Consider the following 20887-nt stretch of genomic DNA (forward strand, 5'->3'; position numbering starts at 1 on the left):
AACCAGGGCTACACAACTGCTAGGACTGGGTGGACCCAGGATTCAAGCCCACACACCTGACCTGAAGCCTTCAGCCGTTTCCCCTTAGTTCTCAATTGGGCTGCACCCACCCCTCCCCGCCCCGAGGGGTCTGTTTTGGAGGTTTGTAGTTTGTCAATAACTGGAAGGCCCACAATTCACGGGACAGGCCTCCACCCCCCACCCCAGTGCTTGCAAGTGCTGTACTGTGATTGATGCGCTTGGAAAGCATAATCCATATCTGGGCCTTGAACTGGATTCCGCTTTACAGCTAAATACGAAGACTGTCTTCCATGTGGAATTTTCTAGAAATGTAACTACAGTTCTGTGAAAGAGAGAGATGAGTGCATTTTGTTTTGCCTACGACTTTACTATTTCAGAGACCACCCCCCCCTCCCCATCACCAGTGAGGCAGGGTTTGGGGCTGAGATGTCCCTACAGCAGCCCTTGCATTTACCTACAAAGATCCCATGCAAGCTCTTGACTACTTCGTTCTGTCTCTTCCTGTAATTATGCCCAAACATTTACATACTAAAGTATATACTATCATATTATAAACTACGGTTCTTTCATTTCTTGATACTAGTGTTGGAGCGTGCTTTAATTTTTGTTTGTTTCATTCGGCAGCATGTGGGGAAACAGGTTCTATTTTCTATGCATCTCATTTTGGGATAGTAAAAGGGATATTACAGATTATTAGTAAAAGGGGGCCTTGGATGGATGGAATAGATTTGAGAGCTGTCCTGGCTTCAGTTTCCCTTCTACCACTGGGTCTGGTGATGATTCCCCCTTCCTCCCCCTCACCCCAGGCCCCCGAGACCATTCTGTCTGTGGCTCCCCTCCCCTCATCTTGCCTTGAAAGCACAGACTTGGCTGGGCTAAAACCTCACATGTCGCCAGAGCTTCCTCTATTGTTTCCCTTCCTTTTGTTTTGGCCTCCATCAAGGTGCAAGATACTGATACCTGAGGCTCAGTTCAGATGGATTTCCCACCTCTGAGGCGAGCCGTGAAGGAATAGCTCCTTCCGTGCTTAGAGGATCGAGGTCCTAGACAAGGGAAAGCTTCTCTGGGGGTCGCTTTGCCAGAGTCTGGAGCTGGGCAGGTCAGCTCTGCTGCTGGTTCATCCTCTGTATCAAGCAGCACTGTCTGTGAATTCCAGGCAGGCCGTGCAAAGGAACGGAGCCCTACACACTGCTTTTTCGGGCACAAGGCATCTTAATTATAATTATTGTCAGCACTTATGTCTCTGCCTTAGGAGACGAAGAGGGAAGGAGGGAATACTCGGCAATTTCACGGCATACACCAGTACCCTAGAACGAGGAGGGGGTTGCAGAGTGAATGAGCAAGGAATCGAGCCCCCAGTAGATGAAAAGGGGCCTTTGTAGTGGCTACAACTGTACATTAAAATAAATCTCTCCTAGCACTAAAATAACATCTACATTCATTTGGGCCAGTGCCACATTCAGCATTTAAGAAATTTGACAAAACATTGCTTCAGCATGTTGAAGTCTGCCAGCTCACAACAAAACAAGAAAGCTACCTTGGCTGCATGGAAATGCTTCTCCCGGTTCCCTACTTTCACTTATGACTCCCATTTTCCGGCTGCACTTAAAAGAGAAAGACTGTGCTTTTTTCAGGTGCCAACCACTTCACGTGGCCCTGAAATGGGCAGCAAATTGCTGCGGGAGGTGGTAAACTTCAAGAGGAATCTTTCTCTTTTCCCCTGAAGGAAACTACCAGAGACTCTGCATGCCTGATAAAGCCTTTAATAGCTAGAGAAGCATTATTTGGGGTGGCCCTCAGGTAGACTAGACGTGAATAATGCCTCGTAAAAATAATTACCTCTACCCAGAGCAGAGTGTACCAGATGAGCTTGGCGGAGGCCCTGTTTCCAAGAGAATTGCAGGCAGAAGGGATCTTCCACTGAGGATCCAACAGGGTGTCTTTGTCTGGGGCAGAGACCACAGTCACTTCTGTGGAGTATGTCCCTTCAAAACCAGTTCTGCATTTTTCTGAGACCCTAACAGTGCTGGGAGATTTCTCAGGCTGCCTGTTGGTGCTTTACAGCACAATTAGGCCTGAAATAAGTAACTGATCCACTTGTTGGGACTGTTGCTAATGGACCCTGCTCCCAGTGTGGTCCATCTGGTTGTGGATTATGGGTAGATTTGTACAAGTTTAGAGCTGGAATGGCAGAGTGAACCATTGAACCAAACCTACTCATTACGCAAATGAGTAACTAGAGGTCCAAAGAAGTTAGCAACTTGCCTGAGATGATTCAGAGATGGCCCAGACTGATCCCGACTCCAGCTGGGCTGGAATAACAGCTGTTGCTTTTGTCAGCTGAGCATCCACGTCCCCTCTGATGGCTGGCAGAACCCTCCCCTCCCCCCACACCCACACCATTTTCTTTAGGGAGCTGTCCTGCCTCCAGTGTCAGTCCGTGGGATTTGTGTAGGGTTTGCCCCCTAGTGCACGAGCACAGGAACACATCCTCCCCTCCTCTTCCATAGTCAGGTGGGCCCTGACTATGACAGCCAGCTCCCCAGGACTTTGAAAGGACACTCTCAGGAAAAAGGAGGCTTCTTTCCATTGAGTTTGCCAAGCGGGGCAAATGAGAGAGTCAGGGGCACCATGTGAGGAGGGTCTGCTTGAGAACAGGGCTGACACAAAGACAAGGGAAACGAGAGACTGAGAACCCTGGTGAGTTCAACTGAGCCCTAGATCCAACTGCACCTGAAGCCAGATATAGCTCTAGACATTTCAGTTACGAGCCCATGAATTTCCACCTATCCCAACCAACCAAACGATTAACTTCCTTTAACTAACTGATTTTGCTTAAGCCGCCTTGAGTTGTGTTTTTTGTTTTGCTTGCCATGGATGGCATCCTGACGAATGCAGCTGTAGTCCAGGTTGGTGGCTCCTTCTGATAGGAGGTGGGCAACCAATCTTTAGGTACAGAGATCTGTCCCATGAGCACTTCCACACAGACTGTCAACTACCACAGCTGACAGCAGCACTGGTGTGGAGAGCAAACCTGTATCATCCTGTTGTCCTTCCTGATTTCATGTCAGGCATCCCTAATGAATCCTGCTAACTTCTTCCTAAGGACGCTCACAACACACCCCACGCAGCTCCCCAGGCAACCACGGCCACCATTCAGCGCAGTCAGGTCGGCATGACCACAATGGTGCTCATGACAGATTCCTTGCGGGAGACGTGGTACCTTTTCCCAGACCAGGTGGACACACGTGGGCCCTTTAACGGCTCTTAGTAACCACACTGTGGGCGATGAAGAAGGCAAACACATGTGTCTCCATGAAGGGCCTCATTGCCAATTTTGGGGGAGTATTTTCATTTCTTCCCATTGACAATTTATCAAGAATCTTGCAGTTTTTCCTGAGGCAGGGTGGGACAATGAGACACTGAGTCGCCTGAAATGGCCCTTCACCTCACACCGTTCTGAAACTTTACCAGGTAAAAAGTTTCCCTGTCTCACCCCCTCATCCAAACGACAAGGGAAAAGTGGGAGCGGGGACAGCAGACTGGATGACAGTGTACCAATGTCACAGGAAGTTCCAGGGCGCCGATGGGTGATCCTCAACCGGACATCACCACTTCCTCCTTAGGAGGCCTGTCCTGCATCCAGGAAGAGACGCTAGAACTGTATTTCCCAGAACGTCCCCCACGCTCGGTTCCAGGTGAGAGTTTGCCAAGAGAGGGCCAGAGCCAGATGCGGGAGGCAGCAACGAGACGGAGGCCACGATGACCTGGAGGCAGCCACAGACAAGATGTGCAGTGGGCAGCTCACAACATGAGCTCTTGGGAAACATCCGCATCAGTGCTTCGTGACCCGCATCTCCTCACCCTTCAGTGACTGCGAAAGCTTCTGGTTCCCTGTATTCAAGCCCTTAATACTTGCAAAACCTCGACTAGCTTGTGTTTGTTCGCAGGACCACGTCCTGGCTGATAGAGTCAGACGTCCTATTTTCAGGGGGATAGCCAGCAGAGAGACTCCTTGTGCACACTGCTAAATGTCTGCCACCTCTACGTTGTCAGCAGGCTCCAGGTGCCCTGGGGGGCCAGCCAGCACTCAGGATGCCTTGGATCCATGCTGCTCTCCCACAGACACAACGGCATCCTGCAGGTCTTTGAGGAAATGCCCCAGCGACTCCTGCAAAGCTCTATCCTGCACTGGTACCCCCAGCCTGACTCTGGGACTCCTTCCTTCCTCCCTGTCCAGCCAGTCCTAGCTAGAGTCTCTGGTGTCCATTGTTTTTCTGTTTCTTAGCACTGCTTGGAAGATTACTCCATCCATTTTCTGTTCCTTAGTCCAGTGGAAAAGTTGAGAGGCAACACAGAGTAATGGTGGGCTCAGGATTAGAATCCAGCACCTAACTTCTCTCGGCTCAGTCATAAAAGCTGTGATGTAAAGTTCGATCTAGCATGGCATCCGGCACACAGTGAGAGCTCAGTAATTGCTAGCTTATACTATTGCCCTAAAAAGAAGACCATTTTCCTTATGGGGTTCCAGAAAGGGTTAATCATGACCCTTCTCCCAGCCAGAGTTGGCAATTTACTGTCCTCTCCCGAGCAACAGGCTATCAGACCCACAAAGTCCCCTCGGAACCGTCTCACTACCTCACTTCTCTGTCACCAACTGCTTCCGGAACAAAACAGTGAAATCCTCCTCGAACTGATGCCGCTTAGAGCCAGCAGCAGCAGAGAGCCACGGATTCTCTGCCTAAGGCTCTCCAGGTAATCTTAAATGCCCCCTGGTCACAGGCAGATGGATTTCTCACAACGCTTGGCTATTTTTATCAACAGAGTATTACAATTACAGCTAAAGATCACTCACACCAGAGCTCCGTGCCTTAACAGTAATCTCAACTGGGGACTAACTGGTCCCAGGGACTTGTTTTTTCTTTTTTTTATAAACTGCACCTGCTTCCAAAGTTGCATTTCTTACCTTTTATCTCTTTGTTTCACATTTAGGAAAGAATTGGACCTTTTTCATTCGGTGGAGCAGAGGCAAAAAGTAACATGCTTTTCCAGTATTGGGAAGAACCCTTACTCCCCCTAGGTTTGGAGCGGGTTCCCATGAAAGTTTGTGGCCCCTGTCCTTGGTGTTCTGCAAAAGGCATCGGGGCAGGGGAACCTGCTTTGCCTCTTTGTTAGATCAGACTTTAAATTTTTCATATGCACCGGAAACCTTATTTGTAAAAGGCTTCATCTTTTCCGCTGTTAATGGTAGCTCACATCGCCTCTACCTTACACCTTCTCCCCCTTCTGTACCTCTTTTCCTTCAATAAATAGTAACTGAGTATCCCCTGTGCTGGGGGAATAGAGCAAAGGGTATGACTTGCTCAGCCCTTGTGTTCTCAGGGTTTACAGTAACTTCCAAAGCTATACGATTATCACACAACCAGTGACCCTTGTGGGTGGTTTGAAAGACACGTGCGGAATGATACAGGAGGATAAAAGGGGGTGCCCCGCCAAGTCCTGGGGGTCATGGGAGAGAGGACTTTCAGTCTGCAGCCTGGAGTGGGTGGGGGGTAGGCAATAACAGGCAAAGAGAAGTGAAAGGGAGGAACATTTGAGGCTGAGATCCCGAGGTGGAAGTCTGAAGAAGTGAGAGACTCTCAGTACACGCTCATCAATGTGTATCGCTTTTTATTCGTGTAGAGGCTCCCACTTCTATTCATGGCAACTTAGAATCAAGGGAATGTGATAATGAGGCAGGGTAAAAATTCTCCTGTTATTTGGAAAGAGCCGGTGAAAGGGAGTGGGGCGGGACCTCTGGGAGGAGGAAGAGCTGCAACGTGGGGTCTGGCCGCTCCTTCATTCCAATAAGGAGGACCACCTCCCAAGGACACCCCAGCTTGCTGCACTGCCCACTGACTGCTAAGGGGCAACTTCTCTCCATGCTGCAATCCTCCCCTGGTCCTCATCTGCTTCCTCACATCCTCACAATACACTAGGGCACCTAAAATCTTGAGAAAAGGGAAGAGAGGCTCTAGACAGATGTCTGATGGAGAAGTGACAAGGAAGCTTTTCACAACTATACTTGAGGAGGAGGGAGTGGCTAAGCTGGACATGCTTGAGATCCACTGGACTGGGCTACAAGTTAATGGCACCAAAGTTTGGAAATGATAGATAAGTTGCCCCAGGTCACGGTGCTAATAAATGGAAGAGCATGGAGTGGCCTCTGTTCTCTATCACTATATACCCATGTCATTGTCCATGTTCTGTAGATGTTCACAGGCTCCTGGGAGAAAGAGAGATATACTCCTGAACTGGGTGCAGAAGAGAGGGGCCCAGAGAAAGGATGGCATCTGAGTATGGGTAACTGGTCCCACTTGGTCACTTTCAAGGCCAAGACTGTGGAGTAACACTTAGAGAGCCAGATGCACTAGCAGTTTTAATCCATGCACTGCCATGGATAGGCTGGAGGGCACAATGCTAGTAGTTACCAACATACATATTCTATTTCACATGTCACTAGTATGGTCTTATATGGTCCTGAAAACTGCTAGTGTCCAGATGACGTAGGGGTGAGGAGCTGAACCGGAAAAATGAAAACCTGCACTGAATCCCACTGATTCACCCAACAGTAAAACCCATTTGTGGGGAAATTTTCCAATAGGATTTTAACTTTAGATATTAAGAGCCTCACTTTTAAATAAGAACTAAGGCACACCTATGTGTGAAGGGCCTTCGCCATGAAAAAGAAAGACAAAAAGCCGTCAGAAAAATTAAATGACTTTGAGTTAGCAGCACAGACAGCAAGAAAAAAACAATAACTTTAACTACAACCAATATATTCAGAGAGATCAAAGACCAAAGACCACAGTGTATCCTTGGAAAAAGACCATGCTGCTCTAAAAAAGAACTGTTGGAAATTTGAAAAAAAAAAAAAAAAAAAAAAGCATCAAAATAAACACATAAATTTAAGAGTAGAAACAAGTTAGAAGGAGAAAATCTCTCAGGAAATAAAACAAAAAGACTTGGAAAAATAACATGGGAAGATTTCCTAGAACTGAAGAGTATGCATTTCTAATACAAAAGCGCTTGTAAAATGTCCTGCACAATAAATGAGGAGGAGAAGAAACTGAATCAAGGAGTCTCAGGACACTAGAGACAAAACGTACGTTCTAAAAGCTTCTGGGATGAAGGCTGGGCAAGCCTGATCATAGCAAAAGGTCTGGAATTAGAATGGCATCGGAGTTTTTAACAGGTTAACACTGGAAGGCAGAAGAAAAGACAGCAATGCCTTGGCCATTCTGAGGGAAAACGATCCCACCCTGGAATTCTATATCCAGCCAGACGATTGTTACGTGTAGGAGCAGAATTAAGGCATTTTCAGAGCTATGAGGACTGAAAACATTTTACCTCCCTTTCTTAGAAAATGAGCTGAGAATGTTTGTGAGCAAAAGGAGGCGTTCAGTCAAGGGAAAGGAAGGCATGGGTCTAGGAGAAAGAAAGAGGACTACAACAGAGGAACGTGGAGAGAAGAAATCACAGGAGCCCAGCAGCTGGATTGGAACAGGACCCTCCAGATTGGAACAGGATGGTGGAGGGTGCCAGGAGCAAATTCTCCCCCAAATACTGGTGGATAGTTAGCAAATAGTAGTAACTGGCACCTAAGATGGTTGACGAAATACAAAGAGGAAAAAAAAGGGGCGCCTGGGTGGCTCAGTCGGTTAAGCGTCCGACTTCAGCCAGGTCACGATCTCGCGGTCCATGAGTTCGAGCCCCGCGTCAGGCTCTGGGCTGATGGCTCGGAGCCTGGAGCCTGCTTCCGATCCTGTGTCTCCCTCTCTCTCTGCCCCTCCTCCATTCATGCTCTGTCTCTCTCTGTCTCAAAAATAAATAAACATTAAAAAAAAAAATTAAAAAAAAAAAGAGGAAAAAAAATACATGGGTAAAAGGAAAACAAAGCAAATAAAAGGAGATGGGGATTTTTTGATCCAGGGAAAAAATACTGTAAAAAAGGAAACACACAGTAGCACACTATTTATCACAGTAGGGGATACACACAGGTAGTCTTCATGATATAATCACTATCTAATTGATAAAAAGCTATGAGATAGGTATGCAGCTGTAGACTATGGACAAGGCAAGAGGAGATGATGTAAAAAGTCCAAAGTACCATGTATGAAAGGAAGTAAATAAGTAATGTCTGAAATTCAATAAAACCCAGCAATCTCAACTTGCTAATGAGAAATAGAGATGCTAAGAGAGGCAGAAGCTTTTGCTTCTAGGTAGCGGGACTAGGGGCTGGGAGTAGGGGGTGGTGGAGGGTCGGGGCCTTTTTATTCTTTGCAAACTTTTATAATACTATTTAATTTTTAAAATTTGTGTTCATAGATTACTTGGATATAAAACCAAGTTGATTAGAAAGTGAAGTGTTAAGGGGAGTAAATAATCTAGCAGATTTAAGCTCCTGGCGCCAGACTCAGGCCTGGACCTCTGTCTCTTGAGTGTATTCCTCTCTGTGCCCAAATAAGGCGTGTGTAGCCGGAAGGCATAGCCGCTCTGGGAGCTGGGTGGAAGAACACAGGGAGAAGTCAAGTCCTGCTCCCTCTTTGGGCCAGGGTCCAATCTCTGAGCTTTGCCTGACCCCACGTAGCATATCTCTGTCTGGAAAGTGAGTCACAGACACTCTGTGACCTTAGGACCCACAGACCACATATCCAGGGACCATGCTGGCAGGAGATGTGTAGATGCACCTGGGCAGGGGCACATTTGCCTATCACTGTCCCGTCACACAAGTCTTTCTACAGATGCTCTGGGATGCCATGACTAAGGTGTGAGTAATTGCCAGACTCTTGCTAAGAACTATGTGGTAACCCCCATCTGATGTTCGTACACGACTGAGGACATATTCTTGCGAGAAGGAAACTGAGCCCATGAAGAGCACATCTGCTCTTTTTTGGGTAGAATGGTTTCCAAATGAATCAAGAAGTTTGCTGACAGACAGCTGTCCTTGCTGTCCCACCAGGCTGAAGTGTATACCATGGTGAGCAGTTTTCATTTTTACCACCATCCAGGCAGGTGCAAGCTGAGCTGTGGAACTGTGGGGTAGGGAGACTGGTGCGTGGCCCTGAAGCTCCTGCCCAGGGTCCCGGGAACGCTCGACCCAGCGCCTTGCCTTTGTGCCCTTCCCTCAAGAGGTCAAAGGCATCCATGGGAAACCTCATAGTTAGAATTCTACCAAGATCCCATTAGCAGGAAGAAATTATGACCTTAATAAAACTTAATCTTGTAACGTCCCACAAACCGTTAAATATTATGGGTTACCTTCTCTTGTCACAAAAGACAATGAGAACAATATGGGGTGTTGTGTGGGGAGCAATGATACATATTGAAAAATCCAAATGTCATCGAGACTTTATTTACTGCTCACCCACATAATCCCAGCATTATAAAACCGATGAACAATGAATGGAGGGGGGAAAAAACAGACAGACAGAACCCAAGTCTTAAAGCTCCATCTCTGTGCCAATAAGTAGTTTGAAAATAGTGTCCGTCAGGATCCATATGTTTTCTGCATGTGTAAGAATACTCTTACACAGGGGGCTTACTTCATAACTGAGATTCTTTTTCATTTAATTCAGTCATATTAGATTATGGGGCTGATTATGATCATATCCACAAATCAGTATTTTAACAGAGTTTCCATGGAAACACTATATGCCCCTGTTTTTTAACTTTTTGGACAAGGCTTTGCCTGTTTAACAACTTGAACAAGTTTGACGAGGGCAACATGTTTTGTTTAAGTTTCATTAACTGGGGCCAATATTTCCTAATTGCATTACCAGGAGAAACATTCACAGCATTACTTGTACCATGGAAAACCTCTTCTGGTCCAGCGTTCGATTTGCTTTAATCACTGGAGAACAGGAAACATACCAGGATTGCCTTGTCTTATCAAGTTTTAAATGTGTTAACTGGTTTTAAATCTATGAAATAATCTCCCTTATTAAGTGACAAAGTTAGTCTTGTTAAGAGGATCGCCATTTATGGCGATATCCATTTATTTCCCCAAATGCAAACATACAGGTACCTTTGGCTCCCTGCTAGAGAGGTGAACTCATTGTGTGTGAACGCATACCCTTTTCTGCATATGGATTTCAGAAACATTCTACACTCCCCAAATCCTCCCCCACCCCGCCCCCCACACCCACAATGGTGAGAAAAATAAGAGTATCACGCACAGAAGAAATGCAAAAATAATGTCCAGGAAGCAAGAACTTTTCATAATACAACTTATTTTCCTTTCCTTCTTTCTTTTTTTCTTGTCTTTTTAGACATTGACACCCATATGACCAGAGACATTTACTTCCAACAGTCCACAATTTGGAAATGGCCTGTAGGAAAGTTTTTGGAAATCCTGTACTATATAAAGACATGGGGGAAGGGAGCTTTGTGGACCGAAGTCAGAGTTCACCCTGACAGCATATAAAACATATGGCCTGAAGCTCCATGAGATGTCTGAGTCTGAAATGCTGGTGAAGCTTAATAAAATATCAGCAAGGAATAGTTTAATTTTACAGCATTAGGCACTGAGGCAGTAATTTGAGTGGGGCAAGCTCTATTTCAATACATCAAAGTATACTATACTATAGGGAAGCTGAATATATTTTTAAAAGACATACATTCCCTACTCAGAATTACTTGACTCAAAAACTTTGCTTTCTAAAGGAGGATAAGTAGAAAACAGTTACGGTCTCCCAAGAGCTACCTGTCTTACTTTTTAAACTATGGATATATCTCCAAAGCTAGCTGATCTGTTTCCAGGCTGATGCCTTTTATTCAGGGCATTCGGTTTCAGACAGACCAGAAACCAGCATGGTGAGTGTGTGTTTCCTTCCCGATCACAGGAGTCCAGCCACCCAGTGGGTTGGGTCCCTCCCATCTGTCTTCTGCCCTCTTTCTGAGCTGTTTATCTGAGTCCCAGCATCCTCTCCTCTGCACTGTGACCTACAAGTCCTCAGTATGAAGGGGGCTGCTATTCCACCTTCCACTTTGTTCCATGCTCTGTCTTCAGTCTAGCTGTTCTAAAGCAAGCATGGCCAAGGGGCTTTGTTTGCATGGCTGTCCAAACACTCGCCTGGGTGGAGGGGCAAGGGGGGGGGGGGGGTCCATGAACTGCCATGCTTCTCCTGCTACCGGTCTACAGATCAAAGGAAACTCTCCCCTTCCTGCCCAGGATGAACAGAGGGTGGGCCTGTGGGGGCGGCTTCTGAACAGGGGAGCAGCCATGACGAATATGCCCGAGATCTGACTGATAGCAGTGTTCTGGGGATGGACCAGATTAGTGCTAACTCCATGCACAAAGTAGCCTGCTTTCCTCACCTCTGCCCCAGAATGCTTTCCCCAACCCATGGTCACAGCAGAGAGGCGGCAGGCTTGCCCTTTCTTTCAGTGGCCTTGAGAAGCATGGGGCAGTGGGGAACTATAAGGGAGGCCATCTTCCCTGGCGGGGTGGATGCATTCTTTCTACCCAGTCTGTTTTGCATGGGCTGTCTCTTTTAGGGCTTTTCCTTGGCTTGTCCCCTGGTGAAGGGAGGGGTCTGGGAAAAATAAGTCCAGATCAAAGGGCACAGGAGTTGAAAGGCTTTGAAAGCAGGCATGTTGGGGGTTCAAGTGTCAGCTCTACAACACACAAACTCATCTCTGGCAAGTGACTCACCCCTCCTAAGACTCGAGTTTTTCCACAGTCAGATGTAGAAGATCACAGTTCCACTCCTGGATTGGTGGAGGAACTCATGATCATCTCCAGGTAAGCACCCTGAGTTGGAGACTCTTTCTTTTTAGGGACTTCCTATGTCTGTCAGAGCAAGCAACTTCTAGACATAGAAAGAACTAAACAAAGAATAAGCTGCTAAGTAACAGGGCATGTCACCGCCCATGTGACAGAAGCGGAAGGACAAAATGGGGAGGCAGAGTCAGCTTCCTGCTAATCCCAGACTGCTGTCTGCATTTGTTACTCTTTCTGATGGACTTCCTCTGGACCAGATATCGTCTTCTTGAGCCTGTGGGCATGCTCTGCTAGAGCGTTTCATGAGACACCCTGTATGAGGCCACTGCTGGCCTGCCGCTCCCACAACCCACCCCCCTCCCACACCCCCTGCAGTCACAGGGAGCTTTACCCGGGGGTTACTCGTGTCCAAATGCAGGAACACAAAAAGCCTGTGCCACCCTGCCACCCTGGCCCCCGACTTTTCTGAAATCCCATTTCTAGTGCACACCATTGTTTTCCTGTGCAAATGCACAGGCCACAACTTAACTCCTTCCCGATACGTCCTAAAATTGTGTTTCTGTTTTTGCAAGGCCATTAAAAAAATAATAATAAAACATTTATTTTTATCACTGTAGAAAAATTACCATGTTCACAAGGACAAGGAGAAAGCAGCAAGTTTACACAGGATGTAGAAGTCTGGGGGTAGTGGGCTGATTCCGTAGCTTCCTAGGACATGCTGTAAGTGTTCTCCTCAGCAAAGTGGCCCTTGGCATTGTGTGCCAGACTTATTAGCCAAGTTTGCAGAGGGCAAGGCTCTACTTCAGGAACGGCAGCTAGGATTATGTTAGCATGATGCCACCCACTGCCTGCTGCTGTCTGCCTTTGACCCTGGGCTGAAAAGGATTCTGAGGCGATGCTGGGCCCCATGGGGCTGCTGGTGGGGCCACTGGGGCCTACAAAGCAGGTAACTGTGGCACTTATTTACCACCCCTGGTCTGTTGAGTATTACATCCACAGTGACATACACACGAAACTCAGGAGAGAAAGTTCTGTTGCACCAAATGTAGCCTGTGAGTGTCAGCAGGGCTGGCTCATCCTTGATCACCCTGGACTCAGGCACCTGGGGGGGGGGTGGGGAATGGCAGTTCCATTCTGCCGCCTCTCTGGCACACGTGGAACAGACTTGCCATGATCCCAAACTGTAAGTAACGGCTCAGGATTTGATGAACTTGTACTGAGATTTCGTAATGCTTACAAAACCCAGGCCCTCTCTACCTCCTCCAAGAAGCGTTCTGAGGACGGCGGGATGCGTCTGTTGAGTTTCGAGTTTCGGTAAAGTGGTACAGCTGTCAAAGGACCCCTGCGTGGGAGGGGACAGCGCCTCCCCAAGTCATCACAGTGTGTAGTGCAGGGCCCTAATCTCGCCCCCGACCCCGGGCGGCAGCGTTCCCACAGAGGCACGTATGTCTGAGGCACAGCTTTTCAGTCTTATTAAAAACCCAGTGGAAGGTGAGGCGAGGAGCTCAACACCAGCTCTTCACCCCTCCTCCAGCGTTTGTTCGCCGGAGGCCCTCCCCTCCCCCTCTCTGCTGTGGCCACACTGGCTTCCAGGATCTCCTCAGGCTCTGGGCCTTCTCTCTGGTCTGTCGGCCTGAGGCCATGTCTTTACCCAGAACGGCCCTGGTCCCTTCCCTTCTCCACCCTTCAGATTGCAGCCGGGTTATAACATACAAAGGGTGGTGCCCCCCGATCCCCAATCAGATCCCCTGACTCTGTTCTATGACAGCACCATGTATCTCCTCTTCCCGGCCCTTTGCAGGGCTGTGGTTTCTCGGATATTTGTGTGGCTGTGTCACGGATGTCTGTCTCCTCGCTGGACCAGAGGGGCATTGGGTTGCAGGTCCACTTATTTTCTTGTGTCTTATTTTCAGGCCTAGAAAATCCCTCAATGCAGAACTTAACAGGTAAGGAGCACTCAGCAGATACGCTGGACACGAAATTGGCGGCAGACTTTCAGAGATGAGACGAGCCAGGGGTCAAGAATGAGAGTACCTCTAATACACCCTGCTTTTAACGTAAGAGTGCTTTCACCTTTTGGAGACATTTAAAGCACCAATAGGAATAGAAATTCCAGTCTCTTGAGAAGTAAACGTGTACACTTCCCATTCTCAGGACTGCCTCCGTCGATTTAACCATCTTAGCTCTCGCTCACACCCAGCAGTGGCACACAGCTGCTTTTCCAAATGCCTTCCTGAGACGCAACTCAAGGCCATGGCTAGAAACTTACAAACATCAGCTGTAGCAGTGGAGAGCGGTATGCGGAGTTTATTTTCTCCTCCGCCCTCATTAGAATCACAAATGAAATGTTGACAACACATGAAGGAGCCTGCTTGTTGAACACAAATGTTTCCACTCCTATCAACCTCGAAACTCCGATAGTCCTGCTTCCTGATGAAAGCTAAGTGGCTCTGGGGAGCTGACTGCATGCTTTCTCTAATTACGCAGGGATGGGGTAAGGGGCCTCCTACAGGGCGGGGTGGAGGGGCACTGGCTAGAGGAAAGATCAGTGGACAAACCCCTGAAAAATCAACAGCACAAGCATATAGCAGGTGGCCCTAGTGGGCTTCTTGGATGAAGTGAAAGGAGAAGAACATCACTCCCGCACCAGAATGGGGAGTTGCCCTGCCCATTATAAATGTGGTTGGAAGCTGCATGGATGTCAACACAGGACCTTTATTTTGCAAACGAACGTCCTTCCTGAAGGTGCGGTCACGTGACATCAAGAACCGACTTCCTTTTGTCTGTGGGGCTATATTGAGAACAATGAGATATGTCCAGCACAAACTCATTTAGATTGAACTGATTCTAGTCAGATAACACATACATATGCGTGCTTCATAATCCAAGAAGATGGTGAACTCTGTCACACAAACAAAATGCTCCTTTGCCTTAACTTCCTCATTTTTATTCCAAATAGATTAGTGTTAAGTGCTTGCAGCCTGAGTGTCTAGTTGGTACATGCCATACAGACAGAATAACAGAGAAGATAATAGCTAATGTCTATTGCTATGTGCAAAGCCTTTTTTTTCTCTCACATTCTTACATAAAAGTATTATTTAACCTTCCCTGTGAACCTGCCAGTTGGGTTCCTTTGTACAGATGATGAAATTGAAGATCAGAGAGGTTATATGACTTCTTTAAGTTCTCAGAGCCAGTAAATGTTGGAGGCAGCCTTTGAACCTGGATGGTTTCATTCCATAGTCCATGCTTCTAATAGGGACACTGTTCTAAAATGAAATAATGGGGCAGGTGAAGTCTGGAATAAGGAAAAGGAATTCTGAACAGTCCCAGATCTAGAACTAGCGGGTTACGATGTAAGTCCTGCCTGAGACAATTGTGTTTTCTAGAACATTTCCAAGCAACAGGTATCCAACAGTTAACATAGAGCGAATCTTAGAAAAAGGCAAAACACAGACTCATTATTGTATCATAATGTACACACACTAAACTGTAACTTGAAAATATGAAAACACATTGCCATCTATTTCAGAACCTGGACTATCATGTTATCATAGAAGTACAAAAGCAAATATAAATTCACCAAGAACTGCACAGAACACTCATTTTATGTGTATAACGTGAGTAAACAATCTAACATGAACATAAATTTGATTCCAATTTATATTCCTGGGGCAGAGACAAAAGCGGCCCATCAAAAGATCTAAGTAAAACAGTGTGTCAGTGCGAGGCTTTGGCCAATCTTCCTAAGCTGCCATGTTTCTTGGTCTTTTTGTTTCTTTGTTAGCTTTCTATCAACCAGCATCTGTCTGTGTTTATTCCACCAGCCGCATGAGCTCACTAATTACCTTTAATCATACTTATCTCAGATGCATCTTTATCTTCGCATACGTCCCAAATGCAGGCAAACTGAGTGCTGGAAGGCTGAGGTTTGCAAGACACTGAAATGTGAAGTCTGATCTTCCTCTAACCTTGGCAATGCAGAGTTGATGGGCCAAAACCAAATCAAGCCAAACCAAACTAAACCAAAACACCATCTAGGTCTGCCTCTGCTACTAGCCAAAGGACTTCTGAGATGTGGTTCCTGGAGACCTGGACGGTGTTAGGGTCCAATAAAGTCATGTGCAGTCTTCTCAAGGGTAACAGATTCAAGGTGATGAGATGATTAGCATTGACTCTGATATAATAAATAAAGATTGCTCAATAGCACCCCACAAACAGGTAAGTTCTTTGAAGGCCAAGGGTCAACGTGCTATGTCTTTTCTAGTTCCCATGGCATCTTAGCTCAGACCTGGGTGCTGTGGACAAGTGGACACTGGAAAGCAGTCTCATACACTTGGCCGTTGTCTTCCTTAGTTTTAGAGAGGTTGAAGGTACACATTTCATGTCTACTACTCCGCCAATATTATCAAATATGTCAAGGCCAGGTAAAGAGAGTTTAAACTCTATGGATAGGCACATATGCTGAATGACCTTAGGTAGCCCTATGTAGGAATTTTTACTTTATCAAAAGGCAAGACAGAATGAAGAGGTATACGTATCCTTCCCACCTTTACACTAGAGAAACCATGTAACAGCCTTGATTTTGTTCTTATTTTCTGAGTTAGGTAGGGCTTCCAGATAATTAAATTTGTAGCTTGCTGTCAGAAAAAAATGGACTGTATGAAAATTAACTCAAGGCAGTAAATACATAAAAGTGTAAGTTCCCTGATTATTTTACTTAACACGGCCACTCACAATCTGCATATTTGCAATAAATATGTTGGACACCTTGAGCAAGTTACTTTTATGAGCCTTCGTTGTTTTTTTTCTTTTATTTATTTACTTTGTGTAAGAGAGAGTGAAAGTGCTAGTCGGGGAAGGGCAGAGAGAGGGAGAGAGTGAATTCCACGCAGGCTCTGCAATGTTAGTGCGGAGCCCGATGTAGGGTTCAAACCCACAAACCATGAGATCATGACCTGAACCAAAGCTGGACGCTTAACTGACTGAGCCACTCAGGTGCCCCTACTTTTCTGTGCCCTAGTTTTATCATTTGTTCCTTCAACATTCAACATTTAATGAATTCATTATATTTAATGAAAGGTATTGTAGAAACTATGGGAAGAAATCAAAGAAACCATCTTAAGCTTACAGGCTAGTGAGTTGTTGTCACCTTTAAGTGAGATATTGCAAATTAAGTGTAGAGCCAGAGATTGCTAATTCTCTAGGATGCCTCTTCTTCCAAGGCACATAGTGAGACTACATTTCCCAGTCTCCCTTGCTGTTAGATATGGTCATGTGATTTTATTCTGGCCAATGGAGGGCAAGCCTGGTGAGAAGTACCGTTTCTAGGCAGGGCCCATGCCTGATTCTTTTCTTTTTCCATGGTCAGCCAGCTGATGGAGAGGGTACTGACAACTAAAAGGAACGCACAGTGACAAGACCAAGACAGAAGGAGGCTGCATAACTGCATAAAGCCTGGCTCCCTGGTAACCTCAGCACTAGACTGTGATAAGAGCAATAAATGAGTCGTGTTAAGCCACTGAGATCTAGAAGTTTACTCATTATAGTAGCTGCGTTACATTAAGGATTTGTATTTAATCAGTGCAAATCTTCAGCAACATCTGGCCCATTGTAAGCACTAAATAAATATGATGGCCATTTAAAAATATATTCCTAGTTCACTTGCTAAATGTTTTATAAGACCAAAGAGAAAAAGAAAAAAAAGAAAGAAACAAGGAAGGAAGGAAATAATACTGAGGTCTTTTATATAGGTCTGTATAAATTTTATACATGGGTGCCATTTGGTCATCTACAACCCTAGGGAAATATTTCCAAATGCCAAATTTCTTCCCCAACCAAATGAAATTTCTGTGTGAATTTACAGTGCCAAGGTCTTTCTCTGAGCTATATTGGGAAGCAGCTGTCACTGGCCCGGGGGCCTCCCCCGCGCCAGATCACTGCAGCACCTGCTTTGGATGGGGGCCCACTGATGGGGACGGGGGAGTAATTTGCCACAACTTTTACCAAAGCAGACATTAAAACTGCGAGAAATATTCCTTGTGTTATAAGGTCTGTTCACTTGTGGCAATCACTTAGCAGAGAAAGACACGTATCACTTTTGGGACTAATTCTCATGGAGTGAGGCAAATGGAGATCTAGGGACACCTCACTAGCACACAGAACTCAGCTGGTCACTGAGAACAGCCATCTCAAATATTCCAGGAAACAAGATGCCCCTGTACTTTCTGCTTAACAAAAGTCAGCTCTTCTCCTTTGTATTTTTAAAATCACAGATATAACACGTTTGTTGTAGCAAGTTGAATACGCAGAGGTATAAACAGAAAAAGTTAATTTTCCTCTCTTCTTAATTATCCCCACCTTCTGGGAAATTCATATTATTAGTTTGGTGTCTGTCCTTCCCCACTTATTCTTTCTTCAGACAATCAATGCACATCTTTAGGGTTAATCTTTCCACCTCTGCACCTCTGACTTTTTTTCTTTTTTTGCAACATAAATAGCATTACATAATGCATATTCCTATTCAAATTGCTTTATTTAACCTAACAATTTATTACGAATACCCTCCTGGGTGAGTATATTTAGCTTTAACTTATTTCTAACAAATAGTTGTATATTACCTGGGAGAAAGAGCTGTTACCCATTTGCTGGATTTCAAGACATCACTAATTCCCAATGTTAATAATTGTTGTTGTTTTTTTTTTTTTTGGAGGAAGGTGAAATGTTAAAAGGACCAATTTATATCATATGGTCTTTAAATCATTAAATTCCTAACTATATTAGGAAATGTTCTGACTTACAACGGGCTAAGCATATAAATATAAATATATGTATATCTTAGCTTTACATAAATGTGAATGTATAAATTTATATATAATGTATAATAAATGTATAAATTTATATTTATATGTTTTTATTTATATAAAGCTAAGAAATTCTTGACATCTCAGTGCAGCAGTAATGAGAATATTATTCCGAGGGTGTGTCTGAAGCAAGTTCCTGCGTAGGAAACTGGGCTCTCGACTGGGTCTTGGTACCAGGAACCCTGCTGGTGGAGCCCTCCCCTCTGCAGAGCAGCCTGGCCTGACCTGACATCTGGCATCTCTGTTAGTCTTCTGCACGCACAGTTGTCTTGCCACCTCTCAGATCTGGCTCCCCAAGGGAGAGAAGGCCCTGCAGGCATTAGCATGCCAGTCACCCTCCCTCCCTTTGTTCTCTGGGCTGAGGTCAGACGGAATAAATCAATCAGACTCCGCATCCAAGTCCTTCAATGTCTGAGAGGCTTCCCCTCGAAGTGTGCCCTGCCCATCTTTTAACCTCCTGTTAGAGTCAGCAGGAGCAAAAAAGAACCAAGGAGCCCCTTTGGGTGGTCAGCCTCTGCTCCTAAGAACCCATCAGCTGTGTGGGTTCTCTGTGTGTTCCCAGGGTATTGACATTTTAGGTGAGAGCAGCCAGTCCAAACTCTGTGGGGCTAGTAGGAGATGCCACTTTTGCTCATTTTGCTCTGCCAGACCCGTGCTGTGCACTTAACATGTATCACTCGATCCTTCTTGTGTCATATGAGGTAGCCACTATCTGCCTTCTACAGATGAGGAAGCTCAGGCTCAGAGAGAACCTGTGGTTTGCCCAAGGTCACCCAGCTCCAGAGTAGAAGCAGCATGAAACTGTGCTTCCTCGCTTAGCCACACACCCTGGCTTTACCTGCAGGTTTCAGGACTGTCTCCAGTTTCTCTGCAGGTGTCCTGGCCCCCTATGCTCAGCTGTGCTGGCAGTGGATTCATCTTTCCCAGGCCCCTGGAGTCCACGAGACTGGGACCCTAGTTGGACCCTGCAAGACACAGCTAAACAGCTCTGCTGTAACCCAAAGAGTCAGTCAAACTCTTTGTCTGTCCAGGACCCCTAACATCTTTAACTACAGACTCTTTCAAGTCCACTCAAGCATTCTGATGAGAATGACAAGGTTTCAGACATGAGAATGCCCTAAAGATCATCCTTTCCAGCCCTCTCAGTTTGTAGATGAGGAGACAGGCTGGTGGGTATGTGCAGCTGAGTGGGTAACCTTGGTGGTGGAGGAGAGTGACGGCAGTGGCTAGGGGATGGGTTCGAGCAGGGCTTCCAAACTATGACCTGTGTGCCAATCCAGTGCTCCACCTGGTTTTGTAAATAAAGTTTTATTGGAGCACAGGCACATCTGTTTTTTTTTTTTTTTTTTACAGACTGTCTATGGCTGGCTCTGCACTACATCAGGGTTGAGCAGTTGTGACAGAGACCGTATGGAGACTGTATGGCCCTCAATGTCTAAAATGTTTACTATCTGGCCCTTTACACAAAAATGTTTGCTGACTCCAGGGAAAGACAGAGACACACAGGTTGATGCAAATTACTGGTAACTTTCTAGTTCTTAGAGTGAGTTAGGTTCATAGGTGTGTGTTATATGATGATGCATCAATGACTGAATGCTACGCTGGTCACAGATCATCTAGGAATGATTATTACTAAATTCTGTGCACCTGAAAATACATAGCAAGGAGGGAGGAAGGAAGGATTTAGCCCTTATTAAGATTTAAATAGCTCTCTGTTACCTACACCTGACTTTCCTCCATGGTATCACCGGTGTTCCAAGAACGTTGCAGAAAAGGACAAAAGATAGCAGGCTGGGTAAAGTGGACTTTTCAGGGAGGGGGCAGGATGGTTATATTGGGTTCTGTGAGACTGGAAGGGGCATGGCCAAAGGAGGCAAGGGATTCCCAAAGTGCAGGCTCTTAAGGATGGTCACAATCCGGTTTTTCAACTTCATTCACAAGGGTCCTCCTCCCTCGGTCCCACCAGCGTGGCATGAGGGCCCAGATATCCTGGTCTTTGGTCAGCGTCTTCCTCCTCCCTGTCGAGTCAAGGCTGTGCTTTGGACGCTAGCAGCATAGAGGTCCCGCCAGGCATTCTCATGGGTAACCGTGAACATTTACTAAAGCATTCAGGGCCATGACACGCATTGCTTGCTTTAATTGAATCCTTGGAACAATCTTGTGAAGCCAAAAATATCACTATCCCTGTGTTAAAGATGAGGCTATTAGGATCCCAGAGGGAGACTCACTCGCCCAGAGA

At 46.0% G+C, this 20887-nt stretch overlaps 1 protein-coding gene across 5 annotated transcripts in view; it reads right to left on the reverse strand.

Moving 5' to 3' along the window:
- CACNA2D3 (calcium voltage-gated channel auxiliary subunit alpha2delta 3) overlaps nucleotides 1-20887 on the reverse strand; it is an 860192-nt gene that overhangs the window by 103538 nt on the left and 735767 nt on the right. The window lies entirely within an intron of this gene.

This window comes from Neofelis nebulosa, chromosome 4 (assembly GCF_028018385.1).
Source record: "Neofelis nebulosa isolate mNeoNeb1 chromosome 4, mNeoNeb1.pri, whole genome shotgun sequence".
Classification (NCBI taxonomy): Eukaryota; Metazoa; Chordata; class Mammalia; order Carnivora; family Felidae; genus Neofelis; species Neofelis nebulosa.